Source organism: Phyllobates terribilis, unplaced genomic scaffold, assembly GCF_046119375.1.
Source record: "Phyllobates terribilis strain yellow unplaced genomic scaffold, ASM4611937v1 Scaffold_715__1_contigs__length_759695, whole genome shotgun sequence".
Classification (NCBI taxonomy): Eukaryota; Metazoa; Chordata; class Amphibia; order Anura; family Dendrobatidae; genus Phyllobates; species Phyllobates terribilis.
This window is the reverse complement of record NW_027363475.1, coordinates 381,196-407,427: the sequence shown is the minus strand read 5'-3', so window position 1 is coordinate 407,427 and position 26,232 is coordinate 381,196. Positions and strand designations below refer to the sequence as shown.

Below are 26,232 nucleotides of genomic sequence, written 5' to 3'. Positions count from 1 at the left end.
GTGGTAAGTGATAGCTGGGCGCCTGTGGGTCACAACGCCACCCGGTGCCGGTTCTCGGAGCACCCGGATGGCTCTGTCCTTGAACTGTGCAAAGTCCAGATGGGGATCTTGTAAGGCCATTGCCCGCAACTGGGTTCGGTGGGCATTGCAATATAAACCCTCTATAAATTGTTCAGTCAACAGCCTGTCCTCGTTTCCCACCCCATCAGGGTCGGTCTGCTTTATGGCCCTCAGGGCCTCTTGTAGGTTTAGTGCATAGTCCCTTATACTCTCATGCGCTCGCTGCTTGCACCCGTAGAATCTAAGCTTAATCTCGGCTGAGGTGCGGGTATCAAAGGTGTCCTTCAGCCGGGTTAGTATCCCTGCGACAGTCTTCCTCCCAGGTGGCCAGGATTTTACTTCCCTTTTGGCTGCCCCGGTTAGTTGGGCCACCAGGATGCTCACTTTTTGCTCTTCTGTGAGGGGGTACACCTGGAAGAGGCTATCCAGCTTTTCTCTAAAGTCATGCAGGGTATGTGACTCCCCTGAGTACTGGGGTAGCCAAGCTGCTCCCGGGATATAGGGCATGGTGAAGGGCATAACTGCAGCAGCGGTGGCGCTGGCGGGGGTTGAGGCAGTGAAGCTCTCCTCCGTATCCGACATCTTCCTCCCCCCTAGTGGACCGTGGCCTACCTTGCGATGATCCTGTTCCGTAGGCCGCGGCTCCGCAGTGGATCGTCAGGGTTGAGGACCTTCCGTCGCGCTCCGGTGACGTCGGCGTCTGCTGGGCTCCTTCCAGGACCTTACGCAACGTCCGGACGTGAGGCGGGGCTTCAGTTCTCGCGCGCTTTCGGAGTCCACGCCCCTCTTCTTCCCGTGCGGCGTCCTCAAGATGGCGTCCAATGGCGGGAAAACTCCACGGATGGCGGGAAGAAGGTCGAAGATGGCGCCGGATGGCGGGAAAACTTCGCGGATGGCGGGAAGAAGGTAGAAGATGGCGCCGGATGGCGGGAAACCTCCACGGATAGCGGGAATCTTCACCACTGGTAAGTTTGAACAGTCTTTGATTTTCAGGCACGCAGTACCCGGTGGTTGCGGGCACGAAATCCTGCCGACTACGCCAAAGTTGACGCGCCCCTGGGCCTGTGTCGCGCTGCGTTGCGCACGCGGGAGCTTACCCGGAGCCGGATCTCTTGAGGGTTGTAGTCTCGTGGCGGCGACCCGGTCCGTGCCCAGGGAGTCAAACTGAGCGGCGATGTACTAGCAGTAGATGGTTGGTGACTACGCCACCCGTTGAATGCAGCTATGGAGCTGCCGCTGCGGGGCAGACCGCTGAGGCCGGTGGAAGGATGGTGCAGCGTGGATGGTATAACCCCCAACGGGAGGGGTATGGCCTCAGGGCAGCCGACGTGGATGATGGGGGTAGCAGGAACCACTCAGAGACGGTGCGGTGTAGTTCAGGGTCTTTACTGGTGACAAAGATAGACCCTCCCGGAGTACTTGCTAGTGATAGGGGCCTGGTCAGTCCTTGAGCAGATGGGATTTCCCCTGGCCAGGCGGAGTTGTAGGCCTTCCCAACTAACTGTACTCTTCTGGCTACCTTGCTAGAGGCGGGAATAAGTAGCCCACGTCCCTGAGTGTACCGTGTGGTGCTCACCCTTATGGCCGGTGACTCGGGGCCTTCTAATGGCTTCCGCTCCACGATGGCGGTGCTGGTCCCACGCGTGTGACCGTGCCTTCGGGCTTCTGGGCCAGAGGACCTGAAATCCTCTGCCGGACGGTTTCTGCTGCTGGGTAGGAGTTAGTCCCCACAGCCTCGGACTCCGGGTCCGGTTAGAAATCTTCTCAGTCAGGGCGAGCTCTGTAGCTGCCAGCCCCTGACTCGTTGTAACACTGCTCCCCACAGAGCTCCTGATGTTTCTTGCTATGCTGCTTCTCTTCTCTACTCTTGTTCTGTCTTCTTTCTCACTCACTCTGCCTCAGCCCCGGGTTTATATAGGGGAAGTCCTTCCCCTCCCAAGACTGGGCAGGAGGTGTGGCATGCACAGGATCCCTGACCAAAGGACCTCCCACCTGCTCTCAGACGTAATATCTCTATCACTGTGGCAACCAGACCCCTGGGGTGTCACACATGCGTTTTTCCTGCAGAATACATGCGGATCCACATGCAGATTCACATGCGTTTCCGCATGCAGATTGACAAGCGCTTTCCAGGCGATGTTAGCATCACCTGGAAAGTGCTTGATAACTAGGTCACACTATATAAATCCATGCAAACAGCATGGATTTATACAGTGTGAACCGAGAGAGTGTATATACTTACCTCCGATGGCCCGCGCTGTCCTGCTCAATCTGTTCTCCCTCGCCGGCAACTTTGAATTGAAAGACCTGCCGACGTCAGCGTCACGTGACCCGTCACATGACTCTGACGTCACCGCAGGTCCTACAACTCACTGCAAGTGCCGGGAACCAAGCGGGAGCGCTGCGCGGGCCGACAGATGGTAAGAATACATTTATTTTTTATTTTATTCTTCTTTTACAGCTTTTTTAATGGTACCTGGGTGTGGATGAGACTCTCCTCTCCTCTACACCCGGGTACCATCCGCACATTAGAACGCACCAATTACGCAAGTACAGATGCAGTCTTGCGGAATTGGCGCGTTCTAATGCAAGTCAATGGCGGCGAAATCGCCGCGTTTCCGCAAAATTAATTGACATGCTGCGGATTTTTGACCGCAGCGTTAACGCTGCGGAAAAATCCGCATCATGGGCACAGCACATGCGGATTTCCATTGGGGAACATTGCTTCCCTTCTACCATGCATTTTTCATGCGTTTCCGCGGCGTTAACGCAACTGCAAAAACGCCGCGGAAACGCATGAAATACGCATCGTGTGAACTCAGCCTTAATAAACATCAGAGAAACCACACGGGAAAAGCCCCTTTTCATGTTCAGAATTTTGGAAATGTTTTAATCGAAAATTGTATCTTCTTAAAGGGGTTACTAAGAAAAAAAACAAAATAATTCAGCTCAACCATTGAGGAATCCAACGCTCAGGAAACCAGCCATGCAGCAGGAATACAAATCGAGAGCAGAAAAAAATCCAGCTTCAATGACTAAAGACCTTACTGTCTGAAACGTGTCTGCTAGAAAATATTTCCCCCTCTAGAGGTCGTAACATCCATGCTGTTATCTCAGATTTTTTATATTTACTCAATAAAGCAATGTTTTTAGAGGATCATTGAAGCTGGATTTTCTTCTGCTCTCGATTCTTAAAGGGGTTGTCCTCTACTTGGACAATGCTTTGTCATTCCTCATGTTTGGCCTCGTTAAATGTGACACCAGCGCTGATTGGGCTCAGGGCTCACATGGCGAAACAACCTGACCTGAGCCCCGGGAACACAAGTGCTGACGCCGATGGAACGGCACAAGTATGGGGGGTTTGTATAGTTCTTATAATAATTTTTGTAATAAGTATATTGTTTATCCATTATGTATATATTCAGTGTGTTCATTAATAGAGATTTGAATCCTTAGTTCTAGAAATATAGGTTTATCAAAAGATCATAACAAGTCTACTTTTCAGTCGTGCTCTTTGCGGTCAGAAGCATCTAACATTCTGAGATACAGTGGTGTAAAACAAAGTGTTTGCCCCGTCCTGATTTCTTATTCTTTTGCTTATTTGTCACACCTAAATGTTTCAGATCATCAGATTTAAATATTAGACAAAGATAACACAAGTAAACACAAAAAGCAGTTTTTAAATGAAGGTATTTTATTATTAAGAGAAAAAGAAATCCAAAGCTCCAGGACCCTGTGTGAAAAAGTGACACCCCCCCCCCCCACACACACACACACACACACACACACACCACTTAAAACTTAAATTAACTGTGGTTTATCACATCTTTGGGAATCTGAGTTAAATTTCCCTAGCCACAATCAGGCCTGATTGCTGCCACACCTGTTCTCAATCAAGAAAATACTTTAATAGGAATTGCTTGACAAAGTAAGGTAGACCAAAAGATCCTCAAAAGCTAGACATCATGCCGCGATCCAAATAAATTCAAGAACAAATGAGAAAAAAGTAATTGAGATCGATCAATCTGGAAAAGGTTATAAAGCCATTTCTAAAGCTTTAGGACTTCAGCGAACCACAGTGAGAGCCATTATCCACAAATAGCAAAAGCATAGAACAGTGGTCAACCTTCCCAGGAGTGGCTGGCCGACCAAAATTACCCTAAGAGCGCAGCGGCCACTCATCCAAGAGATCACAAAAGACCCCACAACAACTTCCAAAGAATTGCAGGCCTCACTTGTCTCAGTTAAGGTCAGTGTTCAAGACTCCGCCATAAGAAAGAGACTGGGCAAAAATAGCCTGCATGGCAGAGTTCCAAGACTAAAACAATTGCTAAGCAATAAGAACATAAATGCTCTTCTCAGTTTTGTCTGAAAACATCTTGATGATCTCCAAAGACTTTTGGGAGAATACACTGTGGACTGACGAGACAAAAGTTGAACTTTTTGAAAGGTGAATGTCCCATTACATCTGGCATAGTAGTAACACAGCATTTCAGAAAAGGAACATCATACCCACAGTAAAATGTGGTGGTAGTGTGATGGTCTGGGGCTGTTTTGCTGCTTCAGGACCTGGAAGACTTGCTGTGGTAAATGGAACCATTAATTCGGCAGTCTACCAAAAAATCCTGAAGGAGAATGTCCGGCCATCTGTTTGTGACCTCAAGCTGAAGCGCATTTGGGTTATGCATCAGGACAATGATCCAAAACACACCAGCAAATCCACCTACCTCTGAATGGCTTAAGAAAAACAAAATTAAGACTTTGGAGTGGCCTAGTCAAAGTCCTGACTTTAATCTGATTTAGATGCTGTGGCATGACCTTAAATAGGCGGTTCATGCTCGGAAACCCTCCAATGTGGCTGAATTACAAAAATTTAGCAAAGATGAGTGGCCAAAATTCCCCCAGAGCGTGTTAAAAGACTCATTGCCAAACTGCAAATGCTTGATTGCAGTTGTTGCTGCGAAGGGTGGCCCAACTAGTTATTAGGTTTAGGGGGCAATCACTTTTACACACAGGGCCCTATAAGTTTGGATTTTTTTTCCCTAAATAATAAAGAGCTTCATTTAAAAACTGCATTTTGTGGTTACTTGTGTTATCTTTGTCTAATATTTAAATTTGTTTGGTGATCTGAAACATTTAAGTGACAAACATGCAAAAGAATAGGAAATCAGGAAGGGGAAACATTTTCACACCACTGTATGTGTAGAAGCCGTAACCGTATCTTTTGAAGCACAGTATGCTTAGAATATTATCTATAGTCGGCAGCAAGTATTAGTGTTAGCTGCCTGTCATATCTGATTGTGTATATTTTGCATTGCCTGTATAAGCTTGATCGGAATGAATTAGCGTCAGACAGCCTGCTGAGTATCTCACTTGTCTCCTAAACAAAATAAACAGATTTTTACTGCGGACTTCAGGATGATCTCCTATCTCACTTGGTAAAAAGTGAAATATTTCTGTCAATAATTGTTTTTATTTTAACAGGGTCAAACATGTGGAATGTTTGTCCACTACTTGGACAACCCCTTTAAACGTCAAAAATCCCACAGCGGGAGAAGTCATTCTCATACCAAGAGTGTGAAAAATTAATTACTGAAAAATCAATTTTGTTGACCATCAAAAATAACTCCGATGGGGAGAAACTATATATGTTATTGACAAATTGTACAAAAACATATAACATAATTAACCCCTTAATGACCACCAATACGTCTTTACTGACCTGATATATAAGAGAATAGCGTCCTCCAACAGGTGACAATCCAGCTGTACACTATAGCTGACAACTTGCTGCATTGGCCACAATCAGTGTTGGAACCGACCATGGCCGTTTAACTCCTTAGATGCTGCTGTCAATAGTAACTACAGCAATTAGATGATTAAAGGGAAGGTGCCATAAAAAAATGTAAACAATTAAAAAAATGTAAAGTATTAATGTTTTGATTTTCTTTTTTTAAATAATATTATTTGTTTTTAATGAAGTAAAATATGAAAAATAATTTAACAAGGTTTGGTATTTCCACTTTTAAAGACTAGGGGGAGCAGCTGCTGAAATTTTCCATGAAAACCTTGTGTACAACTAGCTCACATTACGACTGCAGTAAATGTGGGCTGGGTCTGCTCTCCTGTGTGTGATGTCGCTCCTCTCCTCCCCTTCTGGGTGTTTGTAACAGGATAAGAGAGGATGAAGTTTAGGATCACAGTGTGGAGCCATTTTGTTGGTGACTGCCAGTGATATTGACAAGTACAGTGTCACCGAGGACGGCCGGCAGCGCCACTTCTGTTAGTGCTGCTCTCTGTATCATACGCTGGGGTTAGATACTGTCTTGGTAGCCCTTCCAAGAATCTGGATTGAGATAATTGAGATTGAGAAAGAAAATAACATACAGCCAGTGTCTGAGTGTATAATTCTTGTCTGCCCTCAGAACCCAAGCAACAGGTACTTTATTACACCCCAAGAAGAAATGGGTGGCTAACATTACCTAAGAAAGAAAGTATTTTAATTGGAAATAACAGTCGTGCTTGAAAGCAGCTCTGTCTAATTTACTAGACTTTTAAAAACAAGGAAAGCTTAACACGAAGACAGCTCTATATTTCATACAATGCCGTGTTATCGCTTTTATGAGTAACACTTATAAGGCTAATATTAAATTATCAAAAATATATATACATAGTACATAGTTTGTAAAGCCGAATAAAGACTTGCGTCCATCAAGTTCGACCTGTAAGTTCTGTAGTTGCTAAAGTTGATCCAGAGGAGGGCAAAAACCCCAAATGATTTAGCCAATCTTCACCTGAGGAAAAATTCCCTCCCGACTCTGAAACCAGCAGTCAGAATAAATCCCTGTATCAACCTACTATTTTATTCTATTTTTAAGTATATGCAGAAATCTGCCTGGTATCTAGAAAAGCATCCAGTCCCCGCTTGAACTGGTGTAGTGAATCCAACATTACCGTCTCCTCACTCAGTGAATTCCATATTCTCACTGCTCTTACCGTAAAGAACCCCTTCCTATGCTGGTGCTGAAACCTTTTCTCTTCCAGTCCAGTCTTATAGGTAGATTTAATTGTCTAAAATAATAATCAAAACAAAGTATAAATATTTACCATAACAATACACGGCGTGTTACACACACTGGGATTATTCACAGCACATGATACACTACACATATCTAGATTCAGGGCTCAGTGTAGTGTATCACATGATGGGATTAGATACACCAGTCCGGGGCGTATCGCACACGATGACGGGATTAGATACATCAGTCCAGGGTGTATCGCACACGATGACGGGATTAGATACATCAGTCCAGTCCAGGGCGTAATGCACACGATGACGGGATTAGATACACTGGTCTGGAGAGTATCGCAAATTTTGTTAGTGACCGCCAGTGATACTGACAAGTACAGTGTCACTGAGGACGACCGGCAGAGCTGATCCTGATGGTGCTGCTCGCTGTATCATAAACTGGGGTTGGATATGTGGACTGTATCACATGCGCGATTAGATACAGGACTAAGTGTAGTGTATCACATTATGGGATTAGATATTGAGCTCAGCAGAGTGTATCATACAGGATGGAATTACATACACAGTTTCTAATGTATGGAGCAGGGCCACACCTTACACCACTGCTCCCATAGAAGTGGACGAGAGGGGTCACACCTTACACCACTGCTCCCATAGAAGTGGACAAGAGGGGTCACACCTTACACCACTGCTCCCATAGAAGTGGACGAAGTGGAGTCACACATTACACCACTGCTCCTATAGAAGTGGACTGAGCACAGTCACACATGACACCACTGCAACCATAGAAGTGGACTGAGCGGGGTCACACATGACACCACTGCAACCATAGAAGTGGACTGAGCGGGGTCACACATGACACCACTCCTCCCATAGAAGTGGATGGAGCGGGGTCAGACATTACACCACTGCTTCCATAGAAGTGAACAGAGCGGGGTCAGACATTACACCACTGCTCCCAAAGAAGTGAACAGAGCAGGGTCAGACATTACACCACTGCTTCCATAGAAGTGGACAGAACAGGATCAGGCAAAAAAAAAAACAAACCTGTTGTCCAAGTCTCAGGAATTCCACATATTCACAGGGATCAAATGGAATCTACAGGACGGTGAGGAGTTGGTCTCCAAAGCATACAACCACATGGAGGTCTGCGGAACACAGAAAAGCCACAAAGGACCATCCATCAACGGTTGGATCAATCCAGGAGAGGAAAAGCCATTCCATAGGTGAGAAATGGATTTTATTCATGACTATTCTAAGAAAACTAACATACAGTTTGTTTCTTCATAGTCATACAGATGCACATTTATGGTCTAGTTTGTATAGCCAATGTGAAGCAGAGAATCTTAGTACTGATAAAAGGTTTCTCTCTGTAAAATAGTTACAGAGAAGGCTTCAAAATGTGATGCATATGGTCCGTGTGTACAATAATTTAGTCTTTGAAGAAACTGACACACGGAAAGCATGGATTATCACACAGGACATCAGTCATACTGACAAACAGGTGGACACACAGGAGACCAGTCATACTGAGACACAAGACGCTGACGGGGATTACTCTGATTGTCCTAATTGTTTGATTTTGGCAGAACATATTGAATAATTGGATCAAATTGATCCTTGGACAGAGTTATTGTCCAAACTACACCAAGACATAAAAAAGGTTTCTGTAAGTACAAGATCCAATAGTAAAAGTGAAGATAATACCTCCACATCATTTGTACCAGACACACAAAATCCAGATATTTCAGTAGAAAGTTTACAGGGAAATGAATTACAAAGGAAAAAATTACATGACAAAGCAGCACAAATCAATCTTAAAATACATGATCAATTAATGAAAATTGTAAAAGACTTTCCAAAGTACAATGATAAGATGGATGCTTTTTATAATGCAGATATTTTTGAATCTAATAAAGATAAATTCAATCTTAATGATGAACAAAAAAACAAGACATTCAGAGTTTGGTTACCCTCACATATGGCAAAAAGATTACAGATCACGCCCAGACTAAATGAGGATAATGAACTGACACATAGTACAAAAGAAGACAGACTTAGACAATTGCTATTATTTACCACAGGAGACTCGCCCTCTCTTGACATTTTGCGTCATTTGAGTGCGAGTATCCATGATGACCCATTTGCTTTTTTGGTCAAATTTGAACAGGTCTATAGAATGGTGATGCCTATTGTGGGGCCTAATGAGGAACCAACATCGATGATCAAATTGTATGTAACAAAATTAAAGTACCTAGATCCTGTATCAGTGCAATTGGCTAGTGTTCAGACATCATTGCAGGAGGCAACATCTTTTATTGACAAAATTAGGAGATCCATGAAGCAGAACCAGGTCAAGGCAAAAATAGCTGTAGTTCATGAGGAAAAAGATAGATAACTGACATCAGAAAAAACTCAACCAAAACCTAAACCCACATTAACATCTAGGAACAGAGATTACACTGAACATAGAGGTAAAAATATCACACAGAGGAGCAATATTAATTGTTATTTTTGTGGTATACTTGGACACTTAAAGTGGCAAGGCAGGAAATTTTTGAGAGCAAAATCAGAGGCAGGTACACCGGGAACAGGTAAGCTTGCAAGGGAAAACTGACTTATTCCAAAATCATCCAACAAACCTTCCGCCCCTCCATTCAATTCTCTCACATACCCTCACACTGACAGTACACAAACACAGTCACCATATGCTCCATTAATCAGACAGATCAGAGAAATGACCGTGAAAGTCAAATTGCAGGGACACTGGTCTGCTCCCATCTCCTCCATCTCTCTGACTAGCAAAGAATGCTCCCACACCCCATCCATTGGAATTTGTGACTCAAGTTACATTGGATGACTGTGGAAGACCATTTCTCAATGTGATTTTGGCAGAACAGAGTGCTGTGTTTCTTATTGATACGGGGGCACAATTAAGTGTTACTAACCTTGATTTGATGGTAAAACCAGAATCTCCAAGTTGTAATATTATCGGATTCAGCGGAAAAGGAAAAACAAACGCAAAGCTCGTTCTCAATGTTATGTTGGAAATACCAGGTTCTTTCAAAACAGGAATTGACATTTGGTATTGTTGTGATTCTGAGAATATACTTGGCACAAATTTTATGCAGAAATTCGAATGGGTAATTGATCTAGGGAATCAAGTGATCTGGAACCTGTAGTCATTGACCCTAGTGAATTTAGCCATGTTGGAAGTATTTGCTTGAATGATGTTGTGTCATCAGATCATTTATGGCCTGAAACTGGTGGTGATGAAGTACTGACTGAAATTGTGCAATGCTTCCCTTCTCTTTGGGCTCAGTTCAGTTATGAGGTTGGGTACAATGAAGGATGTAATTGTGAATGTAGAAGGATGTGATCCTCCTCCACAGCGTCAGTATAAATTGCCTCCAGATTAAATTGGTTCTATGTCTAAGATCATACAGGAATCGCTAGCTCAAGGTGTCATACCTAAGGCTAACTCTGTAAGTAACAATCCTTTATGGTGTGTATAGAAATCTGATGGTACATATCGAATGATATTGGATTTGCGGATGTTTAATAAACATACTCCCAATGTTGCTCCCATTGTTGCAGATACTCATGACATGATGGCAAGGCTAAATGCAAAGGCAAAATATTTCTCTGTACTAGACATCAGTAATGATTTTTCAGTATACCTCTTGAAAAGAGCTGTCAGTACAAGTTTGCATTTACTTTCTTGGATGAGCAATATCTGTTTTGCAGGTTACCGCAAGGAGCACATTTGTCACCTAGTGTTTTTCATCAGGCGTAGGTAAAGGTATTATCCAGATTTTCTAGGCCTGATTGCATACTGCAATATGTGGTGATATTCTGTTGTCTACTGAGGATAAGGAGTCACATGTTTCTCTTTTGACAGAATTGTTTGAACTGTTGTATGATGCAGGGTTGAAATTTAACACTAAAAAGGTCAAATTGATGCAGACCGAGGTCAGGTTTCTGGGAGTGTTGTTGAGTCCAGGAAAAAGACAGCCATTGCAGGAAAGAATAGAGGCGATCGCTTCTCTCCCAATCCCAACCACACACAAGGCATTGCGACATTTTTGGGGTCTTGTAAACTATTCCAGGAATCTCATTGAAAATTTTGCTGAAAAGGCCAGGCCTTTGTACGATCTTTTGAAAGGTGAAAATACTGATTATTTTGGTCCTTGGGATGTTGAACAACAAACCTCATTTGAACAATTGAAAATTAATTTACAGAATGCACCTGCTTTGTCCATAGTAGATTCTTCAGCTCCATTTGTTTTGCAAGTTCACCCATCAGAGACATCGGTGTCTGCTGTTCTGTTACAATTGCAGGCAGAAGAGTGGAGAATTTTAGGCTATTTGGTAGGTGTCTTCTTTGCAGTGAAAGCAACTGAACGCGTTGGTTTTAAAAAAATCATTCTACAAACTCCTCATTCTACACTAAAACTTCTCTTTGAGAAAAATATCCCAGATATCCCACATCAGAGATTTGCTCATTGGTTACTGTCATTGTCTCCCAATCAAATTGAGGTAGATTATAAGGTCAAATATGTTCTTCCTCAGTTGATGCAATATGAAGGGCAAACTCATGATTGTCTCCAGTCTTTTCAGGATCCTATTCCATCATTTTTCAGACGGTAGGCAGAGGTAACAGATGAAGCAGTCTTTGTAGATGGTTCCAGATTCTATTCAGATGGGCACTCTTATACAGGATATGACATTTTTTATCCCAAAAGAGGACAGGTGGTAAAGCACAAGTTACCGAGTCATTTTTCAGCTCAGAGGGCAGAGCTAGAAGCGGTAAGAATGGTGCTACAGCTGAATGAGGCTGATGATCAGTGTCCCATTGTAATCTACAGTGATAGCTCCTATGTTGTGAGATCACTGACAGATTACCTGTCAGTTTTGAAAAAGAGATGCTGTAGATTCTTCTAAGGCTATGTGCCCACGATGCGGAAATGCTCCGGATTTTTTCCTGAGCGTTTCTGCATCTCCCTGGCAAAAAAACGCATGCGGATTGTACATGCACATTGTACATGCGTTTTTCCTGCCAGGGACATGCTGATGTGAAGCGTTCTTCACATGCATTTCCACATGTGGGTTGTCAAGCACTTTCCAAGCGATTTTAGCATCACTTGGAAAGTACTTGACAACTTGGTCACACTATATAAATCCATGCAAATGGCATGGATTTATATAGTGTGACTGAAAGAATGGTAAAAAATAAATATCATACTTACCTTCCGATGGCCCCTGGAGTCTTTATTCAATGTGTCTCGGCTTGCCGGCAGCTCGCGGTACACTGAAGGACCTGCCGACGTCAGCGTTGCGTGACCCATCACATGACTAAATGACGTCAGCGCAGGTCCTTGACTCTACCGCGATCTGCCGGCAAGCCAAGACAAGCACACCGGAGGCCATAAGAAGGTAAATATAATATTTATTTTTTATTTTATTCTTTTTTTCACAGTTTCTATGGTACCCAGGTCCGGAGGATAGTCTCCTCCTCTCCAGACCCGGGTACCATCCGCACATTGAAACGCATGGAATGCGCATCTACAGATCCAGGGATGCATATTCCATGCGTTCCAATGCAAGTCAATGGTGGCGAAAACGCAGCGCTTCCGCAAAATAATTGGTAGTGCTGCATTTTTTTCTGCAATGATAATCCGCAGCGGAAATTTCCGCAGCATGTGCACAGCATTGGGGAGCATGGCAGGCCTTCTACCAAGCGTTTTTTAAGCGTTTCTGCAGCGGAATTGCCGCTGCAGAAACTCTTAAAAAATGCATTGTGGGCACACAGCCTTACAAGACTCTTGTACATAGTGACACACTGAAAACAATTTTTGAGATAGCTTCAAAAACCCCTAATAGTTTTGCAATTGTCAAAGTTCCTGCCCATAAAAATTCTGATGATGAATTATCTGTTGGAAATGCAACCGCAGATACATTAGCCAAAAAAGGCAGCCCTGACAGGAGAAGTGTTTGAGCCTAAACCTCTTGAGGTTTCAGCAGTTCAAAGAACAGACACGCATATCCCTTCTTTTGCGGAAGAACAAGAAAAAGATACAACTCTTGTTGCTTCCCGGGTTTTGTGTCATGACTTAAATGGGGACTTGCGTCCTGTTGTACCAAAACATCTACAGGATGAGTTCACGAGATATAATCATGACAGCTTGGGTCATTTGGGCTAACAGAGATTGTTAGGCATTCTCAAAGAGAGATTTTACTGGGAAAAGATGGAAGAGACTGTACGCAATATTGTTCAATCATGCTTCATTTGTGCCCAAATTAATCCAAGACCAAAATGACAGAAACCGCCACTACTGAGAACCGCACCTGCAGATGGTCCTTGGTCTACGTTACAAATAGACTACATTGGTCCATTACCATCAGGTAAAAATGGTCTCAGGTATGCATTGATTGTAGTAGATGTTTTTTCTAAATGGGTTGAATTTTTACCTGTCAGGAAAGATGATGCTTTGTCTACAGCTAGAGCATTAGTTAATCGTGTCTTTTGTACTTGGGGGATCCCCAGAATAATTATCTCTGATCGAGGAAGTCACTTCACAGGAAGAATCATGTGAGCAGTTTGTACTATTCTAGGGGTACAATAGTTTCATGTACCTTACCATCGACAGTCTGCTGGTATTGTGGAAAGGATGAATAGGATAATAAAATCCAGAATTGCCAAAATGTTATTGGACAAAGGTAATACTTGGGTGGATGTAGTACCTTTTGTACTGTTGAGTGTTGGAGGAACAACTTTCTCCACAACTCAGTTTACTCCTTTTGAACTAATGACAGGAAGAAAAATGCCATTGTTTTTCCCACATGAACCATTTTTGTCCACACCTCAAAAAGATGCTGTTCCAAGGTCCAAATGGTGGCAATTGTTGTAGGAAAACTTGAAAACCATTCTTCTACATCCTGCATCAAGAATGCAGAGGATGAAGCCACCATATGAATCCAAATTCAAAAAAGGGGCTCTAGTCATGATTAAAACTTTCAGGAAGAGTGGACCTTGGGAAAGTAACTGGGAAGGTCCCTTTAAAATAATCGATACCATGGGACGAGTTAAGATCCTAGTGCAACCAGCATCCAACGTGGTTAAAACTACCCGCAGACAACAAAAATTGTGGGTACATGTTGATCAATGCAAATTTTATATTGCAAAATAATGATACTGCATTTCTTTTAGGAAGAAATGGATTCCAAAAAGAGCTGGAATGCAGAATACCATGTCCTTGATGGAAGGGATTCAACATCAATCCTTCAAGAAAAGAAAGTTTCTCAGGAAAGCTACTATCTGATGGGAACCACATTTCTGCTACTTTGTACTATTTTAATTGTGGTCTATGCAGAAGACATTTTATATCATGGAACAAATACTAGTGAAGTGGATGGACATATCAAAGGAACTTTACACTCAAGGAAACCAAAAGGATCAAGTATACAAAATCTAATAGAGGAAGACATACCAGATGATTTAGTAGATATTACTGGAAACATTTGCATGGGTTATGGTGTAAAATGCTGCATTGAGCTACACTTCATACACAACACTGCCATAATATTACATGCTGCCATAGGACCTAAGAGTAAGTTTACACAGTTACAAGGAGATTATATACATAATAATAAGACAGGCACATGGGAATGTAATCCTACAGATGTGTTATACTGGAATATAGAGATAAGAGGTGAAGAGAAAGCTGTGTGGTCGAGTGATATTACTAATGATATGCTCGCAAAAGGGACAGTTAGAACATCCGAAACCGAGATTGTGTTAAAGACACAACGTTTTGGGAAAATTTTTGATCCTTCATTACTTTCTATTACAGAAGGAGATGAAGATTGGGTAAAAACATGGAACTTCCAGAGAACCAGTACAAGTACAGGTATCTGTAGTTTTTACAGTAACAAGTACTATCGCTCCAGAAGTAAGGGTCGCACCACAAGCAGTACATAGTCAAGAAAATATGTCTCCTCTTGAATTGAAATGCAACACAAGGTTAGAGTTACGTCCCGAGTGTTTGTTAACATGGACCAGAAACCAATTATTTTTGGGAAGTTTTTCAAATGGTCCAACAAATGTTATACCCAGAAGTCAATATGGGAATGTGAGATGGTTGGATAAGAATTTTTTTTTTCTCTAGATAATCCATCTCTTAAAGATTCTGGACTTTATCAATTTGTGTTTTAACTAAAAATAATTACAAACAATGTAAAGATGTAAATGTTTGGTCAGGATTAGATAATGTATGTACACAGACAAGGTTTCAACCATCAACTCCTTTCCAAATCAATCAATTCCAATCTAAACCTCTATTAAGGGATGGAGTGTTGATGACTATGGTCTGGACTTTTAGCATGTCTAGTTGGAAAATATCATCCAGATATCCCCAGTGTCAATCACATCTCATCAACATGGAAATGGGAATACAACAATGTTTTGGGAGAAGAACTTCAACACAGGTTAGAAGTAAGAGGGGGATATTAGAAGGTATTTTGGGGGAATTAGGAACAGTGGGAAGTTAAATTAACATTATGGACATACATACACTTAAATCAGATTTGGAAAATATTGGGTATATCGGAGGTAAAGGGGTAAAAATTCAGAAAAGTTTGAATCAACTCCTTGAAAAGATGGTTTTGAACACTGCTGCTGTGCTGGGATCTTCAGTGTCACATCTACAAGATGCTACTTTAGCTCTAATAGAAAGTGAGCAGGAATCCCAAGTGGCCGGAGCATGTCTAGAAATTCAGATTGAATATTCCACCAATCTGAAAATGATTGCACAGGCATTGCAAAGTGAAATTACACCTTTAGGAATAATGAGAATTTTTCATACAGAATATAATTTTGCAATAAATCACACAGATTTGTGGGTAAATAAGTGGTTAGGATGTGAACAGAACATTTGTATAGTAACATCGCTAATCCCAATATCGGGAAGAGAAGAACCCATGGTTCCTATTACTGGGAATTCCTGTTAGTAATACATAATTGCTGTATTATCTATTACAGGACACAGATTTTGCATTTGATGGTACAAACACTGGACAATTAGACATTTCTTCATGCTTACATTTCGTTTCTAAGGTAATGTTCCTACCTGGACAGGATAAAGTCATTTATAACTCATGTTTCCATAATCATACCTCATGTCATGCCAGAGTTGAGAATGTGCACACGATACATGACTTGGTGACTCCAATAAGCTCAAACAAAATTTGTTTCCAAGTTATGTCCAAAAAATATGTTGTTTCTGCATTCTTCTCATCTTGTGTACATGCTGAAAATCTGACAATAGGTTTATATTGTATGGGGGGAAATGTGAAAACTATCTACAAGAAGGAAGAAAGTATTAATATTACGTCAATAGGGACAAGAAATCTGAAAATCCTTCCAATACAGTTCAATTTGTCTCAAATATATAATTTCCCTTGGGATATGTGGACAAATGAGATAAAGAAAGACAAAGGTTTGTTAACAAAACAACTAAAAGAAGCTGAAATTGTATTCAGACATGAACAAGGTAACTTAAATTATGTTGAACATGAATGGACAAGTATGTCAGGCTCATCTTGGTGGAGAAATCTAGGAAGATCGGTAACTAGTTGGTCACAGTCTTCAGAAAAAATGCCAGCAGAAAATGTATTAACAAACCCAATCATAATCATATTTATTTTGGTCTTGCTGTGTATTTTTTATCAGATTTTTATTATGTGTAAAATTAAGAAAATATACAAAAAAAGATAAAGACAGAAATTAATGATATTTTAAGAGAAAATGTTAAAATAAAAAAATATAACTTTTTGATTTTAATTTTTAATTTAGAAGTTTTTGGGAACTCAGATGACATTCAATACAGATGTTGATACAAGGTTTTCAGAATAAAGAATGAATGTGATACGAATGGTGAGAGAATGAGTTTAGGATTGATTATGATAATTTTTAAATCATAATCGGGGGGACTGTAAAATATTAATTTCTTATGATAGAAAAATATATATACATAAGCTTTAACATGCTTAGGCTCTAACCATGCTTAGATTCAAATACAGAGAAAGAATGTGCAGTTATTCTGGTACCTTGGTAGAAGCACCTGTCAAACCTATAGGACTCTTGTCTATATGGGTTATTTGGAGATAACTAATGATCCTTAAAGGTCACTAACCATATGTTTAAAATATACCAACAAGAGGTGATGTGCACGTAGCTAAAATGCATATGTCACAAGTTACTAGTTTTGTTCTAATATGGTAGAAGCTACTAATATACCAGCAAGTCGCCATATTGGGTTATGAAACTGTAAAAATATTCTCCAATGTATGTCTATGAGGCAAGATGGTATATAAGCAGAGCCAGAAATGAATGGGGGAGATCACTCATTCCTCGAGTATCTCCAACACGGATCATGCTTCTATTCTAGATACGTAAGAACCTATAATTGTTTCCTTTCTCTCTTCTAACCTAATACTTCTTTTTTTGTGCTATGAAATATTTTTCTTCATTTTTGTAATCACTTTTGAATGAACATTAAATAAGCTTTTGTTTTATCCACACAATTCAAGATTGTTTTCTTCTCTATTCTCACCGTACCCTTACCTAAAGTAAGGAAGTGTTAGTTTTTCTAACACCAACCAACAACCTTTTCACACTGCTCTGGCTTCAAGAGTGGTATTACGCGACCCATAGCAATTGGGACAGGAAGGTAGTTTGACATGATGTGGGTGCCTGTTGTGCTCCCTCAGCAGGCACAGTTTCATGTTGCCCACGGCCTCGGCGTGCATGTCCACTTCCCCCTCCCTTGTTACGCGCCTTGCCCATTTTAAATGGAGTTTAATATTTGTCATGTTGCCAAAAATGTCTGTATTATTACCACAGTAATATAGGATCATTAGGCAATGACCTGGGACTCAGAGATGCTTCGAGGGGTCTTCCCCATGCTGTTCCCATGTCTTTTCAGCACTGCATGGATGTGTCTGATCATGTCTCACACACCACATGGCCAGATAAGGTTGTAAAATGTTAAAATGTCATTTACCGGTGAATGTATTTTTCACAGTTGAAAGCAATGCAAAAGTGCAAAAACGCATCAAAAACGCTATGTGTGAACATAGCCCAAGATGTGGAGAAGTATTTTTGTTTTTGGTTATTTATTTTGCCTTATATACAAGTCATTACCCTGGAAAGGATGTTCCTTAATATATTTCCCAGAAAAATCCATTTTGTTTTTGTATAATTGTGAATCCGTAAAAGTGGCGTAATACTCTGACAACGTTGTTGACAGCAGTGACCTGGGAGTCAGAAATGCTTCCAGGGGTCTTCCCCATGTCATTTGAGCACTGTTTCCATCGATTTGGGCAATTTTTAGGCCACCTGCAGACCGCCGGGGGGAGCCGCCTGAAAAATGCTCAAGTTTCCCATAGACTTACATTGGGCTCGTTGCTCGGGTCCAGCACCAAAGCATTCCAATTTGCTCGACCCGAGCAACAAGCATTTTAGTGCTCGCTCATCACTGTTTCATTTTAAATCCAGATTAGTGGCCTGCAGAGCTGAAATCACGAAGATTCACTGTCCAAATATTTCTGGATCTACCTGTATTCATATATTTACACTAATGGACAAATATTGCATTTCTTGCCCCCACCCCCCAAAACAAATCCCAAAATGTTCTCCTGCCCCTTTTCCTAACTCCCAATTCGAAAATAGACAAGGACATTTGGCGTTGCCAATCCTTCTTCTTTTGTAGACTTCTGGAGATAAAGCATCTTCAGCCTCGGCTCTTTACCTCCTACAAACATTTTTTATTACATTTTTTAAAGGGAAATTTCAGTAAAATGTCCCCAATCCATTTTTTCCTTCTCCCAATCCATAATGCTGGGGTAAGATTATCTCTACAGAGACCCCTGTACAGGAATATTAGGGCTCCAGAGACATCACATCTATTATACAGAGAATAGCGCTATCTCCATAGCTCTGTACACAAGGACATAGAGATCAGACAAGGTCCTCATATTCAGGCAGCTTCTATTTTACTCCAACCCTCTTTATAAGAACAAGATCAGAGTCTCATTATACCGAGCAGAGAAGCTCCAGGGACAAAGACCCCGTCTGCTCCTAACACGCTGGGGGCCCGGAGTATCCAGCCACGGGGCCCGGATTCTCTCATTTGTGGCCCCAGCGTTTCTTGTAGAATAAATCCCTTTCTCATCCAGTCCTGTAGTAATGACTTTGTTATCAGGTTTTGTAGGAGGGTTCGTCTGACTCCATCTTATGTTATCAATATCTGTGCGAGAAACAGGAGACGTCCGAGCGCAGTTTTACAGAGTGTCCAGAGTCAGTTCTTCTACAGTCTGATAAAGAGCCGCGGTGTCTCTGACCGAACCTGGGAGTATACAGCGTACACACGGCTCCGTAGACACACGGCTCTGCTCAGTACACCTCGTACACGCATGGCTCCGCTCCGTACGCCTCGTACACGCGCGGCTCTGCTCCGTACGCCTCGTACACGCGCGGCTCTGCTCCGTACGCCTCGTACACGCGCGGCTCCGCTCCGTACGCCTCGTACACGCGCGGCTCCTCTCCGTACACCTCGTACACGCGCGGCTCCTCTCCGTACACCTCGTACACGCGCGGCTCCGCTCCGTACACCTCGTACACGCGCGGCTCCTCTCCGTACACCTCGTACACACGCGCGGCTCCGCTCCGTACACCTCGTACACACACGCGGCTCCGCTCCGTACACCTCGTACACACGCGGCTCCGCTCCGTACACCTCGTACACACGCGGCTCCGCTCCGTACACACACGGCTCCGTACACCTCGCACACACGGCTCCGCTCCGTACACCTCGTATACACGCAGCTCCGCTCCATACACCTCGTACACACGCGGCTCCGCTCCGTACACCTCGTATACACGCGGCTCCGCTCCATACACCTCGTACACACGCGGCTCCGCTCCGTACACCTCGTACACGCGCGGCTCCGCACACCTCGTACACACGGCTCCGCTCCGTACACCTCGTATACACACGGCTCTGCTCCGTACACCTCGTCCACACGCGGCTCTGCTCCGTACACCTCGTACACGCGCGGCTCTGCTCCGTACACCTCGTACACGCGCGGCTCCGCTCCGTACACCTCGTACACGCGCGGCTCCGCTCCGTACACCTCGTACACGCGCGGCTCCGCCTCGTACACCTCGTACACGCGCGGCTCTGCTACGTACACCTCGTACACACGCGGCTCCGCTCCGTACACCTCGTACACACGCGGCTCCGCTCCATACACCTCGTACACACGCGGCTCTGCTCCATACACCTCGTACACACGCGGCTCTGCTCCATACACCTCGTACACACGCAGCTCTGCTCCATACACCTCGTACACACGCGGCTCCGCTCCGTACACCTCTTACACGCGCGACTCCGCCTCGTACACCTCGTACACACGCGGCTCCGCTCCGTACACCTCGTACACACGCGGCTCCGCTCCGTACACCTCGTACACACACGGCTCTGCTCCGTACACCTCGTACACACGCGGCTCTGCTCCGTACACCTCGTACACACGCGGCTCTGCTCCGTACACCTCGTACACACGCGGCTCTGCTCCGTACACCTCGTACACGCGCGGCTCCGCTCCGTACACCTCGTACACACGCGGCTCCGCTCCGTACACCTCGTACACACGCGGCTCCGCTCCGTACACCTCGTACACACGCGGCTCCGCTCCGTACACCTCGTACACACGCGGCTCTGCTCCGTACACCTCGTACACGCGCGGCTCTGCTCCGTACACCTCGTACACACGCGGCTCTGCTCCGTACACCTCGTACACGCGCGGCTCTGCTCCGTACACCTCGTACACGCGCGGCTCTGCTCCGTACACCTCGTACACACGCGGCTCTGCTCCGTACACCTCGTACACACGCGGCTCCGCTCCGTACACCTCGTACACACGCGGCTCTGCTCCGTACACCTCGTACACACGCGGCTCCGCTCCGTACACCTCGTACACACGCGGCTCTGCTCCGTACACCTCGTACACACGCGGCTCTGCTCCGTACACCTCGTACACACGCGGCTCTGCTCCGTACACCTCGTACACACGCGGCTCCGCTCCGTACACCTCGTACACACACGGCTCTGCTCCGTACACCTCGTACACACGCGGCTCTGCTCCGTACACCTCGTACACACGCGGCTCTGCTCCGTACACCTCGTACACACGCGGCTCTGCTCCGTACACCTCGTACACACGCGGCTCTGCTCCGTACACCTCGTACACACACGGCTCTGCTACATCCACACTGTAAACCCCTCCTGACCCCACACATAAACTTCAGCTCATCCAGCACCATGACAACCAGCACAGCAGAGTCCTGCATCCACTGAGGCCCCTGATCATGTGACCCCTGACTCCTCCCCTCCTGTGACCTCATCACAGCTCCTGTGCGCACAGAGCAGCCATATATGTGGTGGCGGCTCTGCAGGTGGAGGTATGTGGAGACCCCCCATTACTGGGCGCAGGGGGCATTAACCCCTTCAGCACGGAGACTCTTTTGGGGTCTTGTGTTGCCCCTTTATAAGAATCATAAGGCTTTTGTTCTGTTTCCTGTAATAGATACATACGACCCAACTATGGAGACAGGAAGGGAGGAAACGTATTGTTCTCATAGTACAGGACCCCTTTACTGGCCCCACAGTGTAATGCCCCCATTATGCCCCTTATACAGGATGTATGATGCCCCCCACAGTGTAATGCCCCCATTATGCCCCTTATGCAGGATGTATGATGCCCCCACACAGTGTAATGCCCCCATTATGCCCCTTATGCAGTATGTATGATCCCCCACACAGTGTAATGCCCCCATTATGCCCCTTATGCAGGATGTATGATCCCCCCACACAGTGTAATGCCCCCATTATGCCCCTTATGCAGGATGTATGATCCCCCACACAGTGTAGTGCCCCCATTATGCCCCTTATGCAGGATGTATGATGCCCCCCCACAGTGTAATGCCCCCATTATGCCCCTTATGCAGGATGTATGATCCCCCACACAGTGTAGTGCCCCCATTATGCCCCATATGCAGGATGTATGATGCCCCCACACAGTGTAGTGCCCCCATTATGCCCCTTATGCAGGATGTATGATGCCCCCACACAGTGTAATGCCCCCATTATGCCCCTTATACAGTGTGTATGATGCCCCCACACAGTGTAATGCCCCCATTATGCCCCTTATGCAGTATGTATGATGTCCCCACGCGGTGTAATGCCCCCATTATGCCCCTTATGCAGTATAGTAGATGAAATTCATAGGAACAATAGCAGGGAGAGCAATATATATCATATATCAATCACAATAATACAATAATAAACTCCTACCATTTATTAGGACTAAATATCACGGCCAATCGCCATAAACATAAACAAAAACCGAAGAAAGACGATGTAGAGGCCGTATTGTAAAACTACAATATTCTTTATTAGTATCTGTAAAGATGTGCGGTTGTAGATTTTAATAATCACCTAGGCAGGTTATCGATGCAATTAGTTTTATTCATTCCGGCCACTGTGAACAGCAATTCCAGATAAATGTCCAACAGGCAATTCTCTTAGTCCTCGAGTTTCCAACCTGGGATCAGTAGTTCCACTGCCCCGTACCAGGTGATACCCACTGTCCCCCAACTTTTGGTTGGCCCACAGCTTTTTGTATCTCCCGCAGGTATATCGGCAGTCACAGCATATGCTCCTTCGGATGATGGATATTACGACCGCAGCCGGTGATACCACCCAGCTCTCAGTCCGACTAGCAATGAATCTTCTTTCTCTATCTTCCCTACTGGCGTCTTTGTGCATAGCCATTTGCACTGTGCTCTGTTCACTTCCATAGTAACATAGTAACATAGTTTGTAAAGCCGAATAAAGACTTGCGCCCATCAAGTTCGACCTGTTAGTTCTGTAATTGCTAAAGTTGATCCAGAGGAGGGCAAAAACCTCAAGTGATTTAGCCAATCTTCACCTGAGGAAAAATTCCCTCCCGACTCTGAAACCAGCAGTCAGAATAAATCCCTGTATCAACCTACTATTTTATTTTATTTTTAAGTATACGCTGAAATCTGCCTGGTATCTAGAAATGCATCCAGTCCCCGCTTGAACTGGTGTAGTGAATCTGACATTACCGTCTCCTCACTCGGTGAATTCCATATTCTCACTGCTCTTACCGTAAAGAACCTGTAACGGGTCTGGGAGGCGGAACCTCTGAGCTACTATACAAGGGGGCGGTCCTTGTAAGGGAGCGGGTGGCGACCAGGGAAGACGGGCAGGCAGTCACAGCAGGTGACCGGGACAGTCTCTGGGTGAACGGGCTGGAGGTCACGGCAAGTGACCGGGGTAGTCTCTGGATGAACGGGCAGGAGGTCACGGCAAGTGACCGGGGCAGTCTCTGGATGAACGGGCAGGAGGTCACGGCAAGTGACCGGGGCAGTCTCTGGGTAAAGGGTAGGTATGACCTGTGATGGCTGAGCCTCCAGGTAGGCTAGCAGGCAGATGGTAGATGTGTGCTCCCAGGTGAGCAAGCGAGAGTCTCTGGATAAACGGGTGGTCACAGCATGTGACGGCGGAGCCTCCAGGTAGGCCAACAGACAGGCAGCAGATGAGCGCTCCCAGGTGAGCGGGCAGGAGTCTCTGGAATGGCAGGTGGTCACAGCACGTGACGGCGGAGCCTCCAGGTAGGCCAACAGACAGGCAGCAGATGAGCGCTCCCAGGTGAGCGGGCAGGAGTCTCTGGAATGGCAGGTGGTCACAGCACGTAACGGCGGAGCCTCCAGGTAGGCTAGCAGGCAGGTAGCAGATGTGCGCTCCCAGGTGAGCGGGCAGGAGTCTCTGGAATGGCAGGTGGTCACAGCACGTGACGGCGGAGCCTCCAGGTAGGCTAGCAGGCAGGTAGCAGATGTGCGCTCCCAGGTGAGCGGGCAAGCTGGTCCATAGACAGACTGACAGGAGTAGGAAGGCAGACCGTCGGACCTCAGGCTAGCAAGCAGGTAGGAGGAATGTCAGGCAGGAAACAGACAGCAAACTGGCAGGTTTCTGGCAGGTAACTGGCAACGGGACCTGAGGGCTGAAGCAGAGTAGTGAACAGTGCAACAACATTGCTCGGGCACCTCCATTTTGGAGGAGGTGCCTTATATATGGTGAAGTCCTCCGGCCATTGGCCGGGGACTCCTGAGGACGGCGCGCGCGGCCCCTTTAAGAGGGAGGAAGCGCGCGCGCGTGCGCCCTAAGCACAATGGCCGGGAAGAAGCGCGCGCTGCCAGCAGAGCGGGAGGAGGACGCCGGGCTCGGAGCAGAGGGGTGAGGGAGCAGCGTCCCTGCCTAGCAGAGGGCAGGGACGCCGGCGCTACAGTACCCCCCCCTTTAGGCCCCCCCTTTTTTAGGCCAGAGAGAAATTGATCAAGGATAAGAGGGGCATGGATGTTCTCCCGGGGCTCCCACGTTCTCTCTTCAGGACCAAACCCCTTCCAATCTACTAGAAAAAAGGTCTTCCCTCTTACCCTTTTGGTGGCCAGAATGTTCTCTACCTCAAATTCGTTTTCAGCGGAAACCGGAGCAGGAGGCGTACCTGTAGACTTGGAAAAAGAGTTAAGTACCACAGGTTTGAGGAGAGATACATGGAAGGAGTTAGGGATCCGCAAGTTGGCCGGGAGTTTCAATTTATAGGCCACCGGGTTGATCTGACTGATGACCTCCAGAGGACCGATGAACCGAGGCCCTAACTTATAGGAAAGAATCTTGAGCCGGACATACTTGGACGAGAGCCAGACCTTATCCCCTGGACGGAATTGAGGAGGATCCAGACGTTTTTTGTCAGCATGTCTTTTCATGCGCTCGGATGACAGAAGGAGTGCGGACCGGGTACTCTCCCATATGGAGGAAAATTTGTTAACAAGAGATTCCGCAGCCGGATTGTCCACCGAGGTGGAGACGGGAAATGGGATCCGAGGATGCTGACCGAAGACAACAAAAAACGGGGATTTGGAGGAAGATTCGCTCTCGTGATTGTTGTAAGAAAATTCGGCCCATGGCAGGAGATCCACCCAGTCTGAATGGTGGGCATTAACGAAGTGCCGGAGGTAATTGGTCAGGTTCTGATTGATCCGCTCCACTTGACCATTAGACTGTGGGTGGTAAGCGGAGGAGAAGTCCAGGGTGACGTCTAGCAGTTTACAAGTGGCTCTCCAGAAGCGTGAGGTGAACTGTACCCCACGATCCGACACTATGTGGAGGGGCAGTCCATGAAGACGGAAGATGTGGCGGATAAAGTCTTTAGCCAGCTCGGGTGCAGACGGGAGGCCTGGCAGGGGAACGAAATGAGCCATCTTGGAAAAGCGGTCAGCGACCACCCAAATGACCGTACAACCAGCAGAGACGGGGAGATCAGTTATAAAGTCCATTGCTATATGCTGCCAGGGGGCAGCAGGTACTGGGAGCGGAAGGAGGCGACCGGCTGGCAGATGTCTCGGAACCTTGTTGCGGGCGCAGGACACACAGGCAGAAACAAAGTCTATTACGTCCTTGTGCAGGGTAGGCCACCAGTAGTGCCGAGTAATAAGTTGGAGGGTCTTTTTCTGACCGGCGTGGCCAGCTAGTTTAGACGAGTGACCCCAGTGTAGGATCTTCTCCCAATCAGGTACTGATACGAACGTCTTACCGCAAGGGAGACGATTTAGATTCACGGGAGCCACCTGCATTACTCTGGCGGGATCGATGATGTGTTTCGGTTCTTCCTCGAGATCAGACACCAGAAAGGATCGGGACAAGGCGTCCGCCTTGATGTTTTTGTCAGCCGGGCGAAAATGAAGAATAAAATCAAAGCGAGCAAAAAACAAGGACCACCGAGCTTGGCGCGGGTTAAGTCTCTGGGCATGCTGGAGGTAAGCCAAGTTCTTGTGGTCAGTGTAAATTATTACCGGGTGAAGAGCCCCTTCGAGCAGGTAACGCCACTCCTCCAATGCCAGCTTGATGTCCAAGAACTCTCGATCTCCTATGGAATAGTTGCGCTCAGAAGAGGAGAAGAGTTTGGAGAAGAAGCCACAAGTTACCATTCTCCCG

The 26,232-nt window shown here is 45.5% G+C and overlaps 1 protein-coding gene across 2 annotated transcripts in view; it reads left to right on the top strand.

Moving 5' to 3' along the window:
• The first annotated feature begins 21,521 nt into the window (after positions 1 to 21,521).
• LOC141236820 (gastrula zinc finger protein XlCGF66.1-like) overlaps positions 21,522 to 26,232 on the top strand; it is a 153,294-nt gene continuing 148,583 nt past the window's right edge. The window contains exon 1 of one of the 2 annotated variants that reach the window (XM_073668281.1): positions 21,522 to 21,614. The gene's annotated coding sequence lies outside the window, so the exon portion shown is untranslated. The remainder of the gene's footprint in view (positions 21,615 to 26,232) is intronic. The other variant, XM_073668280.1, reaches the window with a different exon arrangement.